General features: G+C 43.0%; 1 non-coding gene across 1 annotated transcript; it reads left to right on the top strand.

Annotated features, from left to right (window-relative positions):
• The first annotated feature begins 8,377 nt into the window (after positions 1 to 8,377).
• Positions 8,378 to 8,479, top strand: LOC143640718 (small nucleolar RNA U13). The gene has a single exon (XR_013155089.1). It is a non-coding gene; the product is annotated as a small nucleolar RNA U13 (small nucleolar RNA).
• Positions 8,480 to 19,718: the final 11,239 nt, after the last annotated feature.

The following is a 19,718-nucleotide window of genomic DNA, read 5'->3' on the forward strand; positions in this document are numbered from 1 at the left end:
AATTAAGTGATCAACTTAAAAGACAATTTGTATATAAAAAATATATCATAAGAACAAAAATGTATCTTAGAACCTGATTCTTAAACTTTTCACACCCCTCCATAAAAACAGAAAAGTTAGTTTCAGAGGAATATTTGAGTGTCTTTGTTCTGCATTATACTCTGGAGAATAAAACAAGAAATTTGAAATTGTGCACAAAAACTTATCTAAAGTATGCTAAAATCTCAGCAGTGGCAAAATTCTTTACTATTGAAAGAGCTCTTCAATTATGACAATTTTCTACACACTTGGGTGAACTGGAAGGCCCTGATATCACCATGACAAAATTTTCTGGAAAGCACTTTTAAGTCAATTCCACATTTCACTCTATTTTTGAGAGAATAAACTCCATGGAGCAGTATATAATTAGCCCTATGCAATGATCCAAAGTACTCTCTCAATGATGCTTTTATCAAAATAAATGAAAAAAAAAATGGATTAAGGGGTAATCTGTGGAACCTTCAGTTCTTTGATATTCCCTGAAGATAATTGGCTATAATCTATGACTGATAAAGAATGAAAAAATAAGGAGAGTAGTGAGGCAGACATTTCCAGAGATGCAAGACATCAGACATTATTTTACTTTCTCTGTGATCTGTGACACCCCTGCGGCCCCTCCCAGCCACCCTGCTAGGAGGCCTGGCCTCCTCTGCCACAGGCCTGCTCCCAGGTGGAATGAGACTCCACACCTATGGGAGGCCAGCCCTCGGGGAGGGTCTGCCCCAGGGCCACAGCTTCGGGTGTGGGCCAATGCGGGGCAGCTCAGTGTGCAGGCGCGCTCCCTCAGGGCTTCACACTCAGGCCAGCCTGAGAACTGGGTGGATGACCAGGGGACCGCCCTCCTCCTCCCTCCGCCCCTCATCCGCGTGTCTTCCTGTCCACCTCTTCCCTCTGAGCTGCCTGGACAGCTGCCTCGAAGCCCAGAGCTCTCACAGAACCCACGAGACCAATGTGGGAGGGACGCTCCATGAGCCTTGGGCCCAGGGCTCCTTCCTGGCCACCCAGCCAGCTTGCTCCCTCTGCAGCTGCCTCGCCACTCCCACCAGGGTCCCCAGGGCTGGGGGTCACATTAACCCTCCCCACCCTGCTGCTACTAACAAACCACGGCTTCCCTGAGACGCCTCAGTGCACTCTAGGGAGTGACTCCCCCTTTCTGCCTGGCTTTTTAAATGCACCCCGCCAGGAGGGCCTCCTGGGAGCTCCTCCTGTCGCAGGTCATTGGCCTGCTAGGAAGGCTGGGACCACACGCTGGGTGGATCTGCTCTGCTCTGCTCTGCGGTTGGGGCACCATCCTCTTCCCTGTGCCAGAAGTGAGATGAAGCGGTGGATGACCTCGCTGGCTCCCAACAGGAGAACCAAGTTTGTTTCCTTCACATCCCGGCTTCTGGGTGAGTGCCGGCCTGGCAAGTGGCCACTGTGGGGGGCTTTGTACTCGCTCCCTGGGTGGCAGATTCAGGCCTCGCACAGCGCAGGAGCTTAGCACCACCAAGGATGCCGACCCCAGCTTCGCCAGTGCTGGACGGTCAACATAAAGATAGCAATCACAGGGTCATAGGTGACAGGAACCACGGGGACACCAGGAGGAACCTGGGCCCAAACTCCAAGGCTCTTTGGGGGTTGCCGGTTATTTGGAAAGCATCTAAGACCCAAAGGTGCATGAGCCCAGAGCCTCACAGACTAGCCATGGCTCCTGGCTGTGACCTCTTGTCCTGAGCCCCCAAATCACCTCCAGGGCCACACCCTGGAGTGCCTCCTGAAGCTTCAGTTGAGCACCGCCTCACATTCGGAGGGTCCCTTCCTCCGGTGTTCTCTCCCAGAACTCCTGGCTAGTTGGGGGGTGTTGCCTTTGGAAGAAAGCCCCCCTCCCCCTCAGGTGAGCCCTGTCCGTGGCTGGGGAGTTCACAGTCCTGTATCAAGTGGGGCTCAGCCACCCACCGGCTGCAGGGCTGTCCCTGTCAGCCACTGCTTGCCGGGGTACAGGTGTGGGGCGGCGATGGGGACACGCCATCCCCCCTATCCTCCCATCAGACTGCCCGCAGGTCCAGTGCATGCACCCGTATGTGGCCCAGCAGCCTGATGAGCTGACACTGGAACTGGCTGACATCCTGAACATCCTGGAGAAGACGGAAGATGGTGAAGCCCCAGGGACCCCAGCCCTGCTCCTCTCCCAGCCCAAGGTGTTGTTTTCGGTGTCTACTTTCCTCCCCAAAGTGAGGTCCCACTTCACCGCTCCCAGCAAGCCCAGCCCAAGCAGGCATTCTGCGGCCCCCTGCCCTCGGACATCTGGCTTCAATCCTCCCATCACAGTGGAAGGGAGGTGAACAGAACGCCAAGCCCCAAGCCAGGCCTCCAGCGAAGCCTGTGACCACTAGCCTCGCCTCGGGGCTCCCTGGGGCCAGGACCCCCCCACCCCACACACACACACAGATGACATCAGCACCAAATGAAGTTCCTTCCCAGACCCTGCAGAATTTAATTTTATTAAATTAATTTGATTATTTACAGTACTGAGCGTTGAACCCAGAGGCTGTCCACCACTGAGCCACATCACCAGCCCTTTTAAAACTTTTGAGACAGGGTCTCTCTAAGCTGAGAATCTCCCTAAGTTGCAGAGACTGGCTTTGAAATTGCATTCCTCCTGGCTCAGGCTCTCAGTTGCTGGGATCACAGGCGTGGCCACTGTGCCTGGCTCCCCTTTACCTGTTTCTCTGCCCAGGCCAGGCTACCAGCCCATCCTGGGAGGCCTCCTCCACTCAGGCCCCCTCTGGGCCCCATTCCAGATTCCTTCTTCAACTGAATACACACCTGCCCAAAGGTGACCTGCAGACAGCATGCCCCAGGCCCCCCAGAGCTGGTGGGAATATGCCCCCAGGCCCAGGTTGGGGTTGGGAGAAGGGGGCCGAGCAAGCAGTGGGGGAGAGGGCCAGAGCACTGTGACTCAAGTGTTACAAGCTCAGAGGCCACTCTCAGCTGGCTATAGTGGCCTTTGGGAGGCTGAGGCTCTGAGAGGAACAGACCAATAAGAAGGTGACCTCCGGTTCCAGGCTTGGGGCATGGACTCCAGGGGGCCCCTTGAATGCCTCTCACTCTGGGGGCTCCTGGTCTCCTATGGGAGTGCTCAGGGGTCCAGAATGGGCTCCCGCGTCAGTGTGGAGCTTGTGTCAGAGCCTGCAGCCTGGTCCTCTGCATTCGCCACCTGCCTTCCCAGCTCACCGGGATGAACCTGGCCTGAGCACTCGAGCCGGGTATGCCAAGCTGCTGCCCTCTGGGAAAGGCCAGCTGGACTCAGTCCCTCAGCTTTGCTCCCCACACAGACAGGAGCCTTACCTGGGGGAGCTCCACCCAGGCCCCAGCTCCTGCCCCTGCCCCTGTGGAGTGCCTGACCCTGCTGCCCCTCCTCCTCAGGGTGGATCTTTGGGGAGTGCCTGCATGACCAGGAGAGAGGCTGGTTCCCCAGCTCTATGACAGAGGAGATTCTGAACCCCAAGATCCGCTCTCCAGAACCTCAAGGAATGTATCCGTGTCCACAAGATGGATGACCCCCAGCGCAGCCAGAACAAGGACGGCAGGAAGCTGGGCAGCCGGAATCGGCAATGACCCCTGTCCCAGCACTAACCTGCACAAGGAGGGGTGGGGGAGCAAGCCTGGCTGGGACCCTGGCAGACAAGGAGGCCCTGGGAAAGGACAGACTGGCACCTCCCCAGGGGTGCAACAGGAGGTGCGCACGCTGGTCCCTGCCCATGCGGTGAGTGTGCCAGTGTCCCCGCCCTCGTTCACTCACAGACTAGCAGCAGCTGCCTCCCCTAGGTCTTCGTGAAGGAGTCACATTGTGAGCAGTACATACACCACCTTCCTCTCTTACCTCTTAGCGGAGTTGGGGGACAGGCATGCCCAGGGATCACTAGTGTCCCTGAGCCCGGCATCCCTGGCAGGCCAGGTGGAGGGTAACAACTGTCAGGGTCCCCTGCACTGCACATGCCCTTCCCTACCTTGAAAGCCATTAGAATCTACCAGGCACACCCAGGGGCTGCCTTTGCCTGACGGAGCTTGATGATCGGCCCTTGGTCTCTGACTCATGGGACTGAGACCAGCCGCCTCTGTCCTCCTTCCCCTGCCTCTGCCGCCTCCGCTGCATGGCCAGGCCCTGCTCCGTGGCAGGCCTGCCCAAGCTTGGCTGGAGGCCCATGTCGCCTCTGGGTCCTTGATGGGCTGGAAGACATCAAGTGTCTTCTGGCCTCTTAAGGAGCCTAGGTGTTTTATGGAATGAATTGGTCACTGCAACGTGTATGGTTATGGTTCTGAGAAAAGAAAATATCATTTTTTTGGCTGCATTAAAAGAAGCATCATGTATAAAATATAAGAGGCGAAGGTCTATCCTTTATTATCCGGGTGTACACAGGAAGGAGGCATTTGGTTCTGGCCCGGGAGGTGGGAGCACCTTTCAAGGCAAGCAGGGGGAGGCATGTTCCAAAGGATCAAGTCTTCAAGTCCCTGAGGAGGCTTCCGGGGCAGGGGAGAGCAGCCAGGGTCAGGTCTCCAAATGGATGGGGATTTGAGCCTCCACTTGTGGAAGGAGGGAAGCAGCTGTCAGAGGGAGTGGGGGACATCTTTACTGCATGGAATTGAGAAGAGCTTTGCAAGATCACAAGGGCAGTGAGGTGGTCCCCAGTTGGGGGGAACTCCCCACCTGACCCAAACACTAGTTTTAGACACTTCTTCAAGCCTTCAGTAACAGCCAGTTACCAGGGGCTGCAACCTCGTCCCTGGCCTGGCTGGCCAGCAGAGATACCTCATTCCCACCCCTGATTCTGTCCCCTGAGTGTCCAGGGTGTATGCTGGGACCAGGAACACTCTGCCAGGACGAAGAACACTAGAACAGGCATTGGAGTTAGAGCTAGTGGGACTTCCTAGCATCTTCCCACAGGCCACAGTGGGGGTCTTTGGCCTTTCTGAGACCTCAGACCCTTTGAGCATCCCTAGGAGCATGTGTCACCTGCAGCAATGTGGGCCAGCTGTGGGGCAGAGGGCCCTGGGCACAGTAAAGAGATCTAGCTCTTGGGGCCTCTTGATGCACCCCCACTGGGAGCACCTGCACCAGGGTCCCCCAGGAGTGGGCAAGGGAGGGGGCCTCTTTCTGAGCCCTGGGGAATCAAACTCTTGTTCCTCCAGATGTATTATTCTAACATTTGACTTTTTACAAATTTATTTAATTTAACAGAATCCAGACATGGAGAAAGTCATCACTGCCCTGATGTTTGGGGGCAGGGTAGAGAGTTATTTTGCCAAATCATTTTGGGTCTTGGTCCATGAAACACATCAATAAAGAGATTGTTTTATAATTACAGACAGGTTGTAATGGGAAGACTGGAGTCCCTCTTATTAAAGCTCCCCAGCCTGGGTGTGGCAGAGCACTTACCTAGGTTATGCCAGACCCTGGGTTCAATTGGTGGCTTTGCAATGATGCAGAAACAAGAGGTTAAAAAACTTCCTGAGGCAAATCTAAGGTGGCTGCCCCTGTCTACTGTGTGTTCTGGTAGAACTAGGTGTGCACACATGCGCTACGGCTTAGGTGGGGGAAGAACGTGGCTAGCATACGCATCCTTACCTGCCATGTGACAAAATCCTGTACATTCCAGATGGGATGGAATGGGACAGTGTGAGAGTTCATTAGAACATCTATTCAGAATGGTACATCATTTTAAGACTGGTGAATTGCTATTTCTGAAATTTCCCATTTAATATTTTTGGGATATAATTGATCACTTGTAACTAAAACCATGGAAACTGAAACAGATGGAGGACACATGCATTAATTACCAAACACAGAGCCTTCTTCTGGAACCCTGGCTGGGCTTGGAAGTTGACATTGTTTCCCCAAGATGTACTAAATGTGGACTGTTCAGGGGCTTCTCCTCAGGTAATGGAGGAGGGATAAAAGTCTGCCCCAATGGGTTTAAAAGACTTCATGAGGATTAAAAATGTATCCAAATAGTTTTTAGTATGAATTTTCTTCCAACCTCCAAATGGATATTTAATAGACATTGAACTGATTAATGACCATTCATGCAAAATGGATAAAATACACACAGAGTGAGATGCCTCCCTGCTACATGGAACTCTCTGGAGTTCCTGTACTCAGGCCTCATAGTACGTTTGCTTCATTTTCCTCATGACTCCCATGACTCATGATTTTCCATGACTCGCATCGTTTCCAGGAAAACATTCCACTTTAACCTTATTTGTTCAACATTTCAATCTGAAATTGATTCTTTTTATGTAAACTCATAAAGAAAACTTTAGGTCACCACTGATGTAATAGGTTGGATATACTAATTTTATTTTTTTATAAACTCTAAAATAAATACATAGTTCTTAGGATGTAAATTTGTTTATGTAACATCTGGGATCACTTTGCGAAACCTACTTAATATGAAAAATAAATCTATTCCACTGAATTTCACCAGAAAATTTGCGTGCATGCACACATGCATGCACACACACACACACACACACACACACACACACACACACAATTTTATTTCTTTTGTGGTATTTATTTTTCAAATAGGCGATTTGTTTTGGAAGTTTCTGCTAAACTCTGTTTCATGGGAGTACAATGTTGTAATGACTTTGGGGTCTTTTCCAGACACATTTTGCCCATTTTCTCCAACAGAGCTGGATCTGTAGCTTGTTTCAAGAGACCACAGTGTACAATCAATGAAGGAAGCTTGCATTGCAATTCCTTAGTGCTCCCAGTGCAAGGGTGATCTATCTGATGAAGGAGAATTGCACACCCCCAGCAGTCCTGCAGGGGAAGTGTGAGTTGTGTTGTTCACCTGTTGGCACATCTGAATGGCATTTTGTGCTAGTTAACAGTTTCACATGCCTTGCTCACTCACAAGCCTTACCTTTTGCAGGCAAGTGTGGTCACTGTGTCTTCCCCTATTCATCAAGCTGCCTGCATGGCCTCCCTGATGCTGCTCACAGGCACTGGACAAGACACAATCCCTGCCAGGTGGGGTGCTCTGGGATTCTGTGAGGATGTGGAGAACTGGGCCCATAAGCATTAACTGAGTGCCAGTTAGGAGGAGAGGAGACCTCTGGGTTTGTGTGCTCACTCAGTTCAATGATCTGGCACATCATTCAGTACATCACTGTGACCTAGGTGTGCCCCATGTCACCTCCCAAATATGTGTCAAAGTCTGAATTTGTTATTTATATTCTCCAAATTGTTTGTGGGTTAATTGGAATGACTTGATATTGCCTGCTGATTTTGATACTGATTTTTCAGTGTTTTAGTGTGGAAGAAGCAGGCTGCATCACCCACCCTGAGTCTGAAGGCTGTTTCACAAGGTACAGATGACATCCTGGATAAGAGATAACCCAGTGCTTCAGCTCTCCTAGTCAGCTAGTACAGTAACAAGCATAGAGAGATTCTCCAAAAATTAAGTTTATTCTGGAAAAACATTGAAATGAGAACATGCATGTGATAATAAACCATGTGTATAATAAAAGCATGGTGATGCATGCCTGTATTCCCAGGGCCAGGAGGATTGCAAGTTCAAGGCCAACCTCAGCCACTTAGTGAGACCCTAGTAACTAAGACTCAGTTTCCTAATTAAAATTAAAAAGGAATGGGGATGTGACTCAGTGGTAAAAGCCCTCTGGGTTCCATCTCCAGGAAGATTGCATGAAGAATATCAATATTGCATGAATAAACGAATATTCATCAAGAATCCAAAAAGTGTCATTACCTGAGGTTAGGTGGGCAGTTGTTGGACAGTTCTTACAGAAGTGTTTTGTGAGCAAGGTTGTGATGGCTTTGTGCAAGGGGATGGTTCTGGCAGTCTCTTATAACAGTTCTTGTTAACAGGCAAATGCAGGTGACATTGCCTCCATTACCACCTCCCTGATTAATTTACATTTTTTTCAAGCTTAACCCAAGAGGCTCCATTTTAATTTTGACAACTTTAACATAAGGTAAATGAGGAGAGTTAGGGAACCTCTTCCTGTGACTCCATTTTATCACCTGCAAAATGTGGAGGAGAGAAGCTACTTTATTTCAAGGTAATTTTCCCATATTAAATAAGGTAACATGCAAAGTGTAGAACAGCATTTCTCAGCAGTGGCCCATAAAATGCCAGTCAAAAGCCTACTGAGCTATGATTTTTACACAATATTCAATTTTTAGCCTAAAGTTTTTGGGGTCTCAGGATGTTGTACTTTATCTTGCAAAACAACTTGGATTTCCCTTTTGGAGTTCCAAATTATACAATATTGTAATTTGCCATTCTCAAATCACAGTCTTACTTGACATAAATTAACTAACAAAAGCATGATCCCTTGGCTGTTCTTATGTACAATGCATGTTTCAATGCCATTGTGTGAGATTTGCCTCCCTCAAACTTTGTTGCAGTGTGAACACATTATCAGTCTGATGTGAAAAATGGAGAAGAACTCTCACCTTTACCTTGGCCAACCCTTGTAGGAAGAACACAAGTTTTAATAAATGCTATTTGTGGGGAAGCTGTCTTGGTGTATCTTTAATAAAGGTCTGGGTCCGCCTGGGATGGACCATCAGGTAAGAGGCCCTGACTCTGGGCAAGTGGTCCTCTTGTGACAAAGGGTATGGTCAGGCCACTTCATTGCCCTCTTTTGGGGCTCATTAGTATGACACTGAAATGCCCCATTCTGTTTTCCCACTAATGTTTCCTATGAGGACATATTCTTAGGCATGCTCTTCTCTCTGGACCAGAGGACTCCAAATGTATGCTTCAAATGACCACTTTCCACCAAGCCCACAACTCTGCATGTCAACCAAAGAATCTCTAAAAGCTACAGTCAACAAACCAGACTCACTGTTCACTGTTGCCATGGTTTGAACCCTCAGTATCCCCCAAAGAACCAGGTGTTAAAATCTTAATCTGTAGGGTGTCACTATTGGGAATTGGTGTAAACTAAGGAGTGAGGCCTCATGGGAAATTTTGGCTCAGAGGGTGTGCCTTCAAAGGGGACTATAAGATGTCAGTTTCTTTCTTTTTTTCTTTTGACTCAGCATTCAGATGAATAATCTGCTCTGCTATGCACTCCCCACCATGATGTGCCACTTTGCCACAGGCCCTAAGTAGCCAGGCCAACTGACCATGAACTCAAATCCCCAAAACTGTGAGACAAAATAAACCTTTCTTATTTTTCATAGGTTGATTAACTCAGGTATTTGTTATAGTGGCAGAACAACTATCCTTTGCCTGTCAATCTATGCACAGTATCCCTTTTCTGGGTTGCTTCCTCTCCAAATAGGAGTCACCCTTGACACTTCTCTATTTTGCAAACAATTCCATAATCCAACCACCCTGAATAGTGGAAACCACATTCAAATCTCAGCCATCAAATCTGTCCTGTCTCCTGTTTTCTCTCGTGATCCCCTTTTGCTATGTCTATATGCAGCAGCAGAGTATGTTTTGATCATAGATTCTATACTACAATCATACCAATGGTTTCTCATCTTGTAGAATTAAAATCCACAGTCCTTACAGTGACATAGACTGCTCTGGTCTGGATAAGGTTCGTGTGTTGAAAGCTTGACACCTAGTGTTATGATGTTGGGAGCTGGTGAAACCTTTAAGAAGTGGGGCCTAATGCAAGGTAATTAGCTCATGGGGTTTCATCCTTGGTCTTCCAGAGTGAGTTAGTGCCTGTGAGAACAAGCTGTAATAAGGAGCAAGCCAGGCTGCTGAATACTTCTGGCTTCCTATCTCACCATATGATCTTTCCCTCTCCATGTGCTCCCATCGTTGGTGTGGTGGAACCAGAAAGCCTTTACCAGAGCTTAGCAGAAGCAATACCACACCCTTCAATCTCTAGAACTAAAAACTAATAAACCTTTTTTTTTAAAAAAAAATAAAGTGTTCAACCTCCAGTATTTTGTTAAAATAACTAAAAAAAAAAATGGACTATCAAAATTCCTGAACCTCACGTAGAGAATTAGTTACTCTGCTGGACAATTACCCTATGGAAAGAGAGTTCCTGATAGCCCAAGCCATATTGGATGTTCCAGCTGCAGATTCTATTACCCAGTCCAGATGAGAGCAGCCCAGATTTCTGAGTCATGGCAAATACTCCGTTGTTCTGACTCATGAATTTAGAGCTTTTGGTTGCACAGGAATGGAAGATTGAGACAATACTACTTATAAGAACTGAGGATACTATAAAATGCATAAAAGGAAAAAAATGCAATTACTAATCAAAATGCATGTACTAAGAGAGGATCAGATGAATTGTTGAGGAAGTTACGTAGGGAAATTAAGAAAAGAAAAACTAATAAATCCCAAAGGAAATTCAACTCATAGAAAGGCTTGTGGTTGCATCCCAAATGTCTGCATGTGGTGCTCAGCTCCGTGCACTAAAATCGAATGAGATGTGATCAGCTATGAGAGCCAGGGTCCAGAAGGTAAACAATGACTGTCAATGGACTACTACAGTATTTCTACACTGAGTGTGTGTGCTGATGTGGACTGTGGGAAGCCAGGTGAGACTGTTTCTGGAAGACTTCATCTTGTGGTGATTTGGTGCAAAATGTCCTTTTATCTTTTTCTTTTTTGTGTGAAATATAAGACACAATCAGAAAAAAATATTTATCACAAAGTAAATACCTGTGTAATCAGGACCTAATTTGAGAGGATAATATTGCTACTTCCAGGACCTGTCCCTAAAAGTAGCCATTATCCCAATTACGGAAATAACTTCCTTGTTTTCCCTTAGCAACTAAATAATAGAGTTTCCTTTTGCTGGATTTTGCTCATTTTATATTAATGGAATCACACAGTGAGTGTTCTGGTGTTAATGCTCACTGCTTAGCTGGTGATCATTCCTACCTAGCACTACATCTTATGAGTAGATCTGTTATTCATGTACGTTTGAGTCATTTTTCAGTTTGGGGCTGTCACAAGCACTATTGCAATGAATACTATTGTTCATTGTCCCTTGATACACACCTCTGTGCATTCTGTTAAAGATGTAGCCAGGGGTCAATTTGCAAGGTCCTGCCTTATTCACAACTTTGGTATTATTAAATTGTGCCAATCTGTCTTCCCAAGGTTTTTTTTTTTTTCTTTTTTCTGTAGTGTGTTAGTTCTACCAATTCACACCTCACTGAAGTTGAGGGTCTATCTTTTCCATTTTGACCTTTCTGAGATATGCAGACCTAATTCATTGTGATTTTAATTTAATTATGCTTTATTATCTATTTTTTGGTCCTTTGAAGTCTCCTGCTCAGTTTTCTATTTGGTTGTCATTTTCTTAATTAATTTGTAGAAATCCATTGGATGTTAAACGTGCAACAATACAGTCATGTGCCACTTAATGATAGGGATGTTCTGGGGAATATGTCCTTAGTTGACTCTGTCATTTTGCAAACATCATCAAATATATTTACAGCAACCTAGATCATATGTAGCCTATTATACACTTTGTCTATATGGTGTTTGTTTGTGTTTGTGTGTGGGGGTGGTGGTGGGTGGTATAGCATATTGCTTTCAGAACCATGAGAAACAAACAACATAACAGAAGATTACATCATGCACAAGAGAAAATAATACTATCAATAGATGTGATAAACTGGGCTTGGTGGTGTACATCTGTAATCCCAGCAGCTTGGGAGGCTGAGGCAGGAGGATCACAAGTTCAAAGCCAGCCTCAGCAACTTAGCAGGGTCCTAAGCAACTAAGCAAGATTCCATATCAAATTTTTTAAAAGGCTGGAGATATGGTTCAGTGATTAAGTACCTTGGGTTCAATTTTTTGCACCAAAAAATGATACATGGTAAATGCAAGGTGCATGAGGTGGCTGTCAATCAGTTTGTAGCACAGCATACACTTAGACACTAATTTATTTTAAGTTAAACTCCAAAATAATGATAAAAGCATAACATCATAAATACATAAGCCAACAACAGTCATTTATTATCAATTATTACTGTACATAATTATAGGTGCCCTACTTTTAAATGACTATCATTGTGGCAGGTTTTGTTTATATCAGTACTGCCACAGTGTAATGCATGAGCAGTGTATTCTGCTACCATGTTGGGATTCTATGACTGGCTAGAAGAAATTTTCCAGTATAGTTCTATAGTAATACAATTGCATATGTGGTCCATCATTGACCAACATGTCACTAGGGGACACACAACTAGATTTCCTTCTGCTATATGGCTTACCTTTGTCATTTTTCTGGTTTCTTTTCATTACTTGAGGGTGTTAGAATTATTATAGAACAATTTATCAAGACTTCTCCTTTATGGATTTTACTCAATGTTTAACTAGTCTTTCTGTAACTCATGTTATATTTTTTAATTTTTTTTTTAATTTGCTGTAGCTAGTTGTACATGACAGTAGAATGCATTTTGGTACATCATACATAAATAGAGTATGATTTCTCATTGTTCTGTTTGTACATGATGTAGAGTTACACAAGACACGTAATCATATATGTACATAGGGTCATAATATCTTAATCATTCTACTATCCTTCCTAACCCCATACTTCCTCCTTTCTGTCTAATCCAAAGTAAAACTACTCTTACCTAGCTCCTCCATCCAATCACTTATCATGAATTAGCATCCACATATCCAAGAAAACATTTAGCCTTTGGTTCTTTGGGACTGACATCTTGAACTTAGCATAATATTCTACAGCTCCATCCATTTATCTGCAAATGCCATAATTTCATTCTTCATTAAGGGTGAGAAATATTCCATTGTGTGTATATATCACATTTATTTTATCCATTCATCTGTTGAAAGGCATCTAGGTTCGTTCCATAGTTTAGATATTGTGAATTAAGCTGCCATAAATATTAATGTGGCTGCATCACTGTTGTATGCTAATTTTAAGTTCTTTGGCTATAAAATGAAAAGTAGAATAACTGGGTCAAATGGTGGTTCCATTCCAAGTTCTTTTTAGCAATCTTAATACTGTTTTCCAGAGTGGTTGCACCAATTGGCAGTCTCACCAGCAGCATATGAGTGTACCGTTTTTCCTGACATCCTTGCCAACATTTATTATTGATTTTATTCTTCATGATTGCCATTGTGACTGGAGAGAGTGGAAACCTCAGTTTAGTTTTGATTTGCACTTCTGTAATTGCTAGAGATGTTGAACATTTTTTATATTTGTTGATTGATTGTATTTCTTTTTCTGTGAAGTGTCTGTTCCGTTCCTTTGCCCATTTATTGAGGGTAATTTGTATTTATGGTGTTGAATTTTTTAGGTTCTTTGTATATTCTGGAGATTAATGCTCTATCTGAGGTGCATGTGTTAGAGATTTTCTTCCATTCTTTAGGCTCTCTCTTCATGTTATGAATGATTTTCTTTCCTGTGAAGAAGCATTTATGTTTGATTCCATTCCATTAATTGATTCCTGATTTTACTTCTAGTTCTTTAAGGGTGTTGGTAAGAAAGTCAGTTACTAAGCCAAATATGGAGATTTAAACACATATATCAAATTATGTAGAGACATTAATAAACAAGGGCAAGTCTTGGCAGCTGCAGTACAACAGTCTTTAGATGCCAGGCTGAAAACATGCTACAACTGTGAACAAACAGGACATTTTAAAAGAAATTTCCCCATAGGAGAAGGGTTTAACAAAGCTAGGTATTAAAGAGTAGAATACCGGGTATTTGCCCATGATGCCATAGAGGGAGATATTGGGCTGATGAATGCCATTCTCAAGCCATAATAGAGGATACTCCACTATCAAAAAATGGACAAGGACCAGGTGTTTACCCAGGATATCATGGAGAAAAGCATCAGACTCCAGGGAGATTCAGGTGGGATCTCTATTTGGGGGTCTCGCAGGTTAAAATCAAATTTGGCCGAACAAGCCTCCTATTTGGAAGCTTTAAGGAAGAGGATACTTATGAACTTATGCCATTCAGTAGTAGAATTCTATTCGTTGTTATTGCATAACTGATGTCCCTAAACATTTCCTTATCAGTTATCACTTAAGGACAACTCAGGACCCTGAAAGACAATTGACATTTCTTGCCTTCTGATCCCCTCAATTTTCAAATCCAGGAAAATAGCCTTGATTTTCTTCTCATACTTGAAATATTTCTATATTTATATCACCAAATAAAACTCTACATTAAAGGCCTGTGTGATTAGTTTAGGCTTATGCAGGTTACCTGCCTTCAATGTTACTAACATCTACTTGTTTCCCTTAACCTGCAATTATATCCACCATCTCCCTGGGTTTCCAATGGTCTCTTCCTAGTACCACATAAATTAAAGTTCAAAATCTCATTGAATTTTATCCAATCAAGAGTTCAAAACTCATTACTTAATCATCAAAATCAGATTTTGCTAAAGCTCCTGAGTATAATCCATTAATACAACTGCTAGGTCACAGTGTCTCTCCACCTGTGAACCTACAAAACTAGAGGTGAAGTGCATGCCTCCAATATTCTCAACAAGGTGGTGAAGATTATAAAAGCTACAGATATTCCAGTCTAAATATGGGGGAGATGGAATGTAAAAGGCAGTCACCTGTCCAAACCAGTTTCTAAAACCAGTTGAGCAAAGTCAAGAAGGTTTCAGGGCCTAAGAATCTCTATATGGGTAGCTCTAAGCTTTCATCTTCAATTTATGGTTTCTTGATTCAGATCTTAGAGTCACACTTCAGTTTTCACAAAAGAATAATGGTTTTGATGATGAGCAATTTTATCTTCTAGTTTTCTGATTAGCATGAAATCAGATAGAATAGAATTCTGTATATACACTATATATTCTCCTAGGAACATATATCTATGATAAAGGTTAATTTATAAATTAGGCACAATAAAAGATGAATACCACCAGTTAATAACAAACTAGAACAAGTGTAACTGAATTCTACACTAAAAGTTATGTGAATGTGGCCTCTCTGCCTCTCTCAGTGTCTTGTTCTCTCTAAAACATCTTACTCTTTAACTTAAAAAAGACAATTCACCACTCTCATTTAGCCTATCTGAAGGTTCAGCATTGCTACCCTTGCATTCAGGGCCATTATAAAATAAATAAGCTTTACTGGAACTACCCTTGCATTCAGGGCCATTATAAAATAAAATAAAGTTACTTGAACATAAAGATTAGATCACATGTCATATTATCTAATAATAGACATGGTTACTGAGTGACTAATGGATTAGTAGCATATACAGCATGTACCCTCTGAACAAAGGGATGATTATCACCCTGTATGACAGAGTGAGACATTTCATCATACCATTCAGAATGGTGCATGATTTAAAATTTATGAATTGCTTATTTCAAAATCTTTCATTTGCTATTTTGGGATTGCAGTTTATTTCAAGTAACTGAAACTATAAACAGCAAAACCATATATAAAGAAGAATTAGTGTAGATATTCCATTTATTACAAGATGTGGCAGCATTTCTGCTGATAAATTCTTTTCAAGAGGCTTGTGGATATAAAGTGCATTTTTTTCTGGATTTCACTCCATTAGACAACAATTTGCACACAAAATCTTTTACTCATAATCCCTTCTCTCTTCAGCAAAAGGGCTGAAGGACAATGTCCTCAAGCTTCTCAGAGGTCCTCTTGCTTGATCTGTGAGTAATACTTTAATCTCTTGGAGAGTTGTTTACATAGACTTTTAAGCTTTCCAGGATTTTAACAAAGAGCTAAACAGCCACATCCTCTATGCCACACTTCTACCATCCAATTCTGATTGTCATGTTTTATTTTATCATTTGGAAAGGCTGAGACGTTCGATAATTTTTCTCTGTTCTATAATATTATACCACAAATTGTAAGAAGAAATCAAGCTGTACCTTCAACACTTTCTTGGAAATTCCCTTAGATATATATATCCAGGCGTGTGGCTTATGAATTCTGCTTTACACATAACTGTGGAACACAATTTCACTAAATTTTCTGCAATACGTTCTTCTTTGTTCTCACCAGTGGTATCCTCAATGTCCAGGATCCTAACAACCAGTCCAAAATGTTTGAGTTTTCTTTAAGGTGATTCAGGTTGCCTCTTTCTTCTGTGACTTTATTGAATGTTATTTAACATCCATGTTTCAATCAACCATCCAAAATATTAAAGTCCTTTAGCCCACATATAGCAATAGTCCACACCCTATTAGTGAGCCTAGGGAAATGAATTCAGACTGAACAAATTTTAAGTTGCTTTCACCTTAATGCTATGCCCTTAAGATCCATTCCTATATTCCCAGGTTCCTGTTAGTGTCAACAAGAAGCTGCACACATTGTATACCGTGTCTTGTACCTCGTCCTTTAGGGCCTGCTGGGACTTGAGATCAGCTATAGGTCTATGTGTCCTGAGGAGAATCAATAGTGCCTACAGGGCTATAATCTCAGCAGGGATTGTCTTCAGACAAAAGGGATAATCTCAGATGAAGGAAATAAGCCATGTCTACTGTTATATTATGGACTTTCCCCTTACTGATGGCCCAGGACAATTCACAGGGTTCTATATATAGTTATACTCACTGCTGATAGCTTGCTTCAAACAGATACAAAGCAAAGTCAACAAAGGAAAAAGTTATAGGGGCAGACCCTAGAGGAAGCCACATATAAGCTTCCAAGAATCTTTTCCCCATGGAGTCACACAGGGTGCACCTACCTCCTTTAGCACACAGTTGTAACAACATATGCCAAACATCATCTCCTGGGGAGCAAAGGCTAGTTACCAGGATCTTTATCAGTGTCTCTGTCAAACACTCTGTCTAGCACACACCAAAACTCATAAGGAAAACCCATCTTAGCAGAAACCAACTTGTTTGCATGAACAGGTTATGAAGTGGCATGAAACATCTTTGTTATTTAAGGAATGAGGGAAACATCCTCAAATCCAAGTTCTCAGAAGCCCACCAAAGGTCAACATCATCAGCATCCCTTTCTAAGGACAATGTTCTTCAGGCCTTGCTAAACTTTCCTACACAATTGTCAATGAAAATGGCAGTAGAATTTAAGGATTTGAGGTCCTTAGCTTCTTTGCATCTTTTCCTATGTCCTCATTTAAATCTTCCAAATCCCATCCCTTGCCAGTATTCTCACTATTAAAATGACAGGTTATGAGGTTAGGAATTCAATTTGCATTGTGAGTCAGCCATTGAAGAATAAAACTTGGGGTTTGGGTGGCTGTTGTAACAATTGTTTCTAACAACTTTGGCATTTGTTAAGAAGAAAACAAAGTTGCCATATTTACACCTTCAAAATAAGTTCCCCTCATCTCACAAGAATTTTGAATATCCATTTGAATTTTCACATAGATGGAGAAAACTGCCTCTAGTGTCCTGAGCTTATAACCCAATTCTCCACATGTAAATACAAAAAATATTTAACATGGGTTTAAAAGGCATCAACATTTCCCAGAATACATCTGTTGTGTAAGAGGGGGAAGTGGTTTTCTGTTTTGCTTAGACCTTCACCAAAATTGGTCCATTATTTCAGAAAATCACATTCCTGATGACAAAACTAATTATGATACTTGAGTCACAAACTAACACCCATGTCATCAGTCTGGACTAAAAATGATTTTTTTTTGTGTGTGTTATTTCAAAATGTCAAATATAGAAACAAAAATTTTCATTTGAATATTTATTTTCTTCTATTGATTCAAGTTCAAACTTAATTAAAGAAGGTACAAATAATCAGGTGTACACCTTCTGCCCAGCTCACTTAGGTGTAAACCCTTACGAGTGTGCTCTTTAGTTTCTTGAAGGTTGGAAGCTCTTGATAAACATATCCACTGCAGCAGAATCCAAGTCTGAATGTCGAGGTCACATGATATTGCAAAAGGGGGACACCAGCAGGATTCCACATTATACTTTGGAGAAATGAATTTGAAACCAAAAAGAAAACAAAAATTTACCATTTTCTGCAAACAAAAATCTCTTGCAATGGATTGAAGATGACAAGTCTCACTCTCTACAGTTGAATTTCCACTTCAAGCAGTGAGAAGATACAAACAGGCCAGGACCCATTCTAGTATGGAGGCAGAGGATCCTGTGAGTAAAATCCCTTCCATCCAGCCCTTCTCCAAAATGACTTCACCCCCAACAGCCATGCACTTTTCAAGGGAAATACAGTGTGTGTGTGTGTGTGTATTTCCTCATCTAAGAATTTAAAATGTTTTAAACTACAGCAGAAATTTAATAGTTTGCCATTTATTATGTAATAAATTACTTAAAAATTATATAGGTGTTGAGAATTCTCCTACTTACCTCATTTCCCATAAGACCTGTTATTATGCAAAAATCTCATAATAGTAATTTTTAGAAATAGTATTCTCCATATTATAGCCATGTATATAAATAATGTGTGTGTGTGTGTGTGTGTGTGTGTATGTGTGATATCTATCTATGCCATTGATTATCTATGTATTTATCATCTATGAATTTCATCACAGGATAGTGAAGGGGGCATAAAATGATGTGTTTTAAAAGGAGGAAACAAGAAACAGGCATGAGAAACCCAGGTGCAGTGACACTGAGGCCAACCACACAGGGCAGCAAATACCTTGTGCTGGATATAAGACACCCCTATATTAGTATGTAGTGCTCCCTAAAAATTTCCCACATTTAGCAGCTTTGGAAAGTCATCCTTTGTCACCATTTACATTTCCCATGGGCCAATAACTGGGTCAGGGAGCCGAAGGCCGCTCGTTTCCGCTCCTTGGTCCTGGGCACCTCTTCCAGTGACTTAAAGCAGAGTCAGGGGCTACATGGAGGCCATTCTCTTGGGGTCTATGCTGGCTGTTTTGTTTGGGGTATAATTCCTGCATTAGGCTTCTCCTGTGACCTGAGCTTCCTTACAACAAAGTGGCTTGGTTCTAAGAACATGCACCCCAGAAAGCCAGGCAGAAGCCATATTGCCCTATTTGGTCTCCCTTGAAAGTCTCACAGCACAATTTTCCTTGCATTCTATGGATCAGGGCAGTTCACCAGGGGGTGAGAATGGGACTTTCTCTCTTCTTATTTTGGGAGGTCAGCTCAGCAGTGTAGGAAGAGCTTGTAGGATGAAATGCAAATTTGTATGACCAATCATCTGCAAAATACAATCTGCCCCAGCAGATAAGTAATCAATGTTTATCTTGAAAGAGTTTTGGAAATTCCTTGAAGAGTGTAGCTCATGCTTTGTCTCACAAGTAAATTTTATGCAGATAAAAATCTGGCAATTTAGTTCTGGTTTGTTTCAGAAGTAAAAACACATGACTTCATATCTTTTGGAGAAAGTGTAAAGAAAAGCCAGTTGGATTCATCAGAAGTTCTTGCTCTGGGATCCAAGACATGGAGGAAAAAAGATACACACACACACACACACACACACACACACATACACAGAGAGAGAGAGAGAGAGAGAGAGAGAGAGAGAGAGAGAGACAGAGACAGAGACAGAGACAGAAACAAATAAAACAAGAACTGTATTCAAGTTCTCAGTTGCTTGCTTGTAGAGTGGCTTACCATACTGACAGATTGGCCAGGATCAACCAAGCCATCCCATAACTTCCCATGGGTAAAATAGGTATAATAACCATGATCACTTCAGGCTGTGCCACTAGGTGGCCACACAACTTCCCCTTGAGAATCGGTTTGTACCAGGAATTTAATAGAAAACCTAAGTTTTCTAATTATGAAGTTTGCTGTA

This window comes from Callospermophilus lateralis, unplaced genomic scaffold (assembly GCF_048772815.1).
Source record: "Callospermophilus lateralis isolate mCalLat2 unplaced genomic scaffold, mCalLat2.hap1 Scaffold_578, whole genome shotgun sequence".
In the NCBI taxonomy this organism is placed as follows: domain Eukaryota; kingdom Metazoa; phylum Chordata; class Mammalia; order Rodentia; family Sciuridae; genus Callospermophilus; species Callospermophilus lateralis.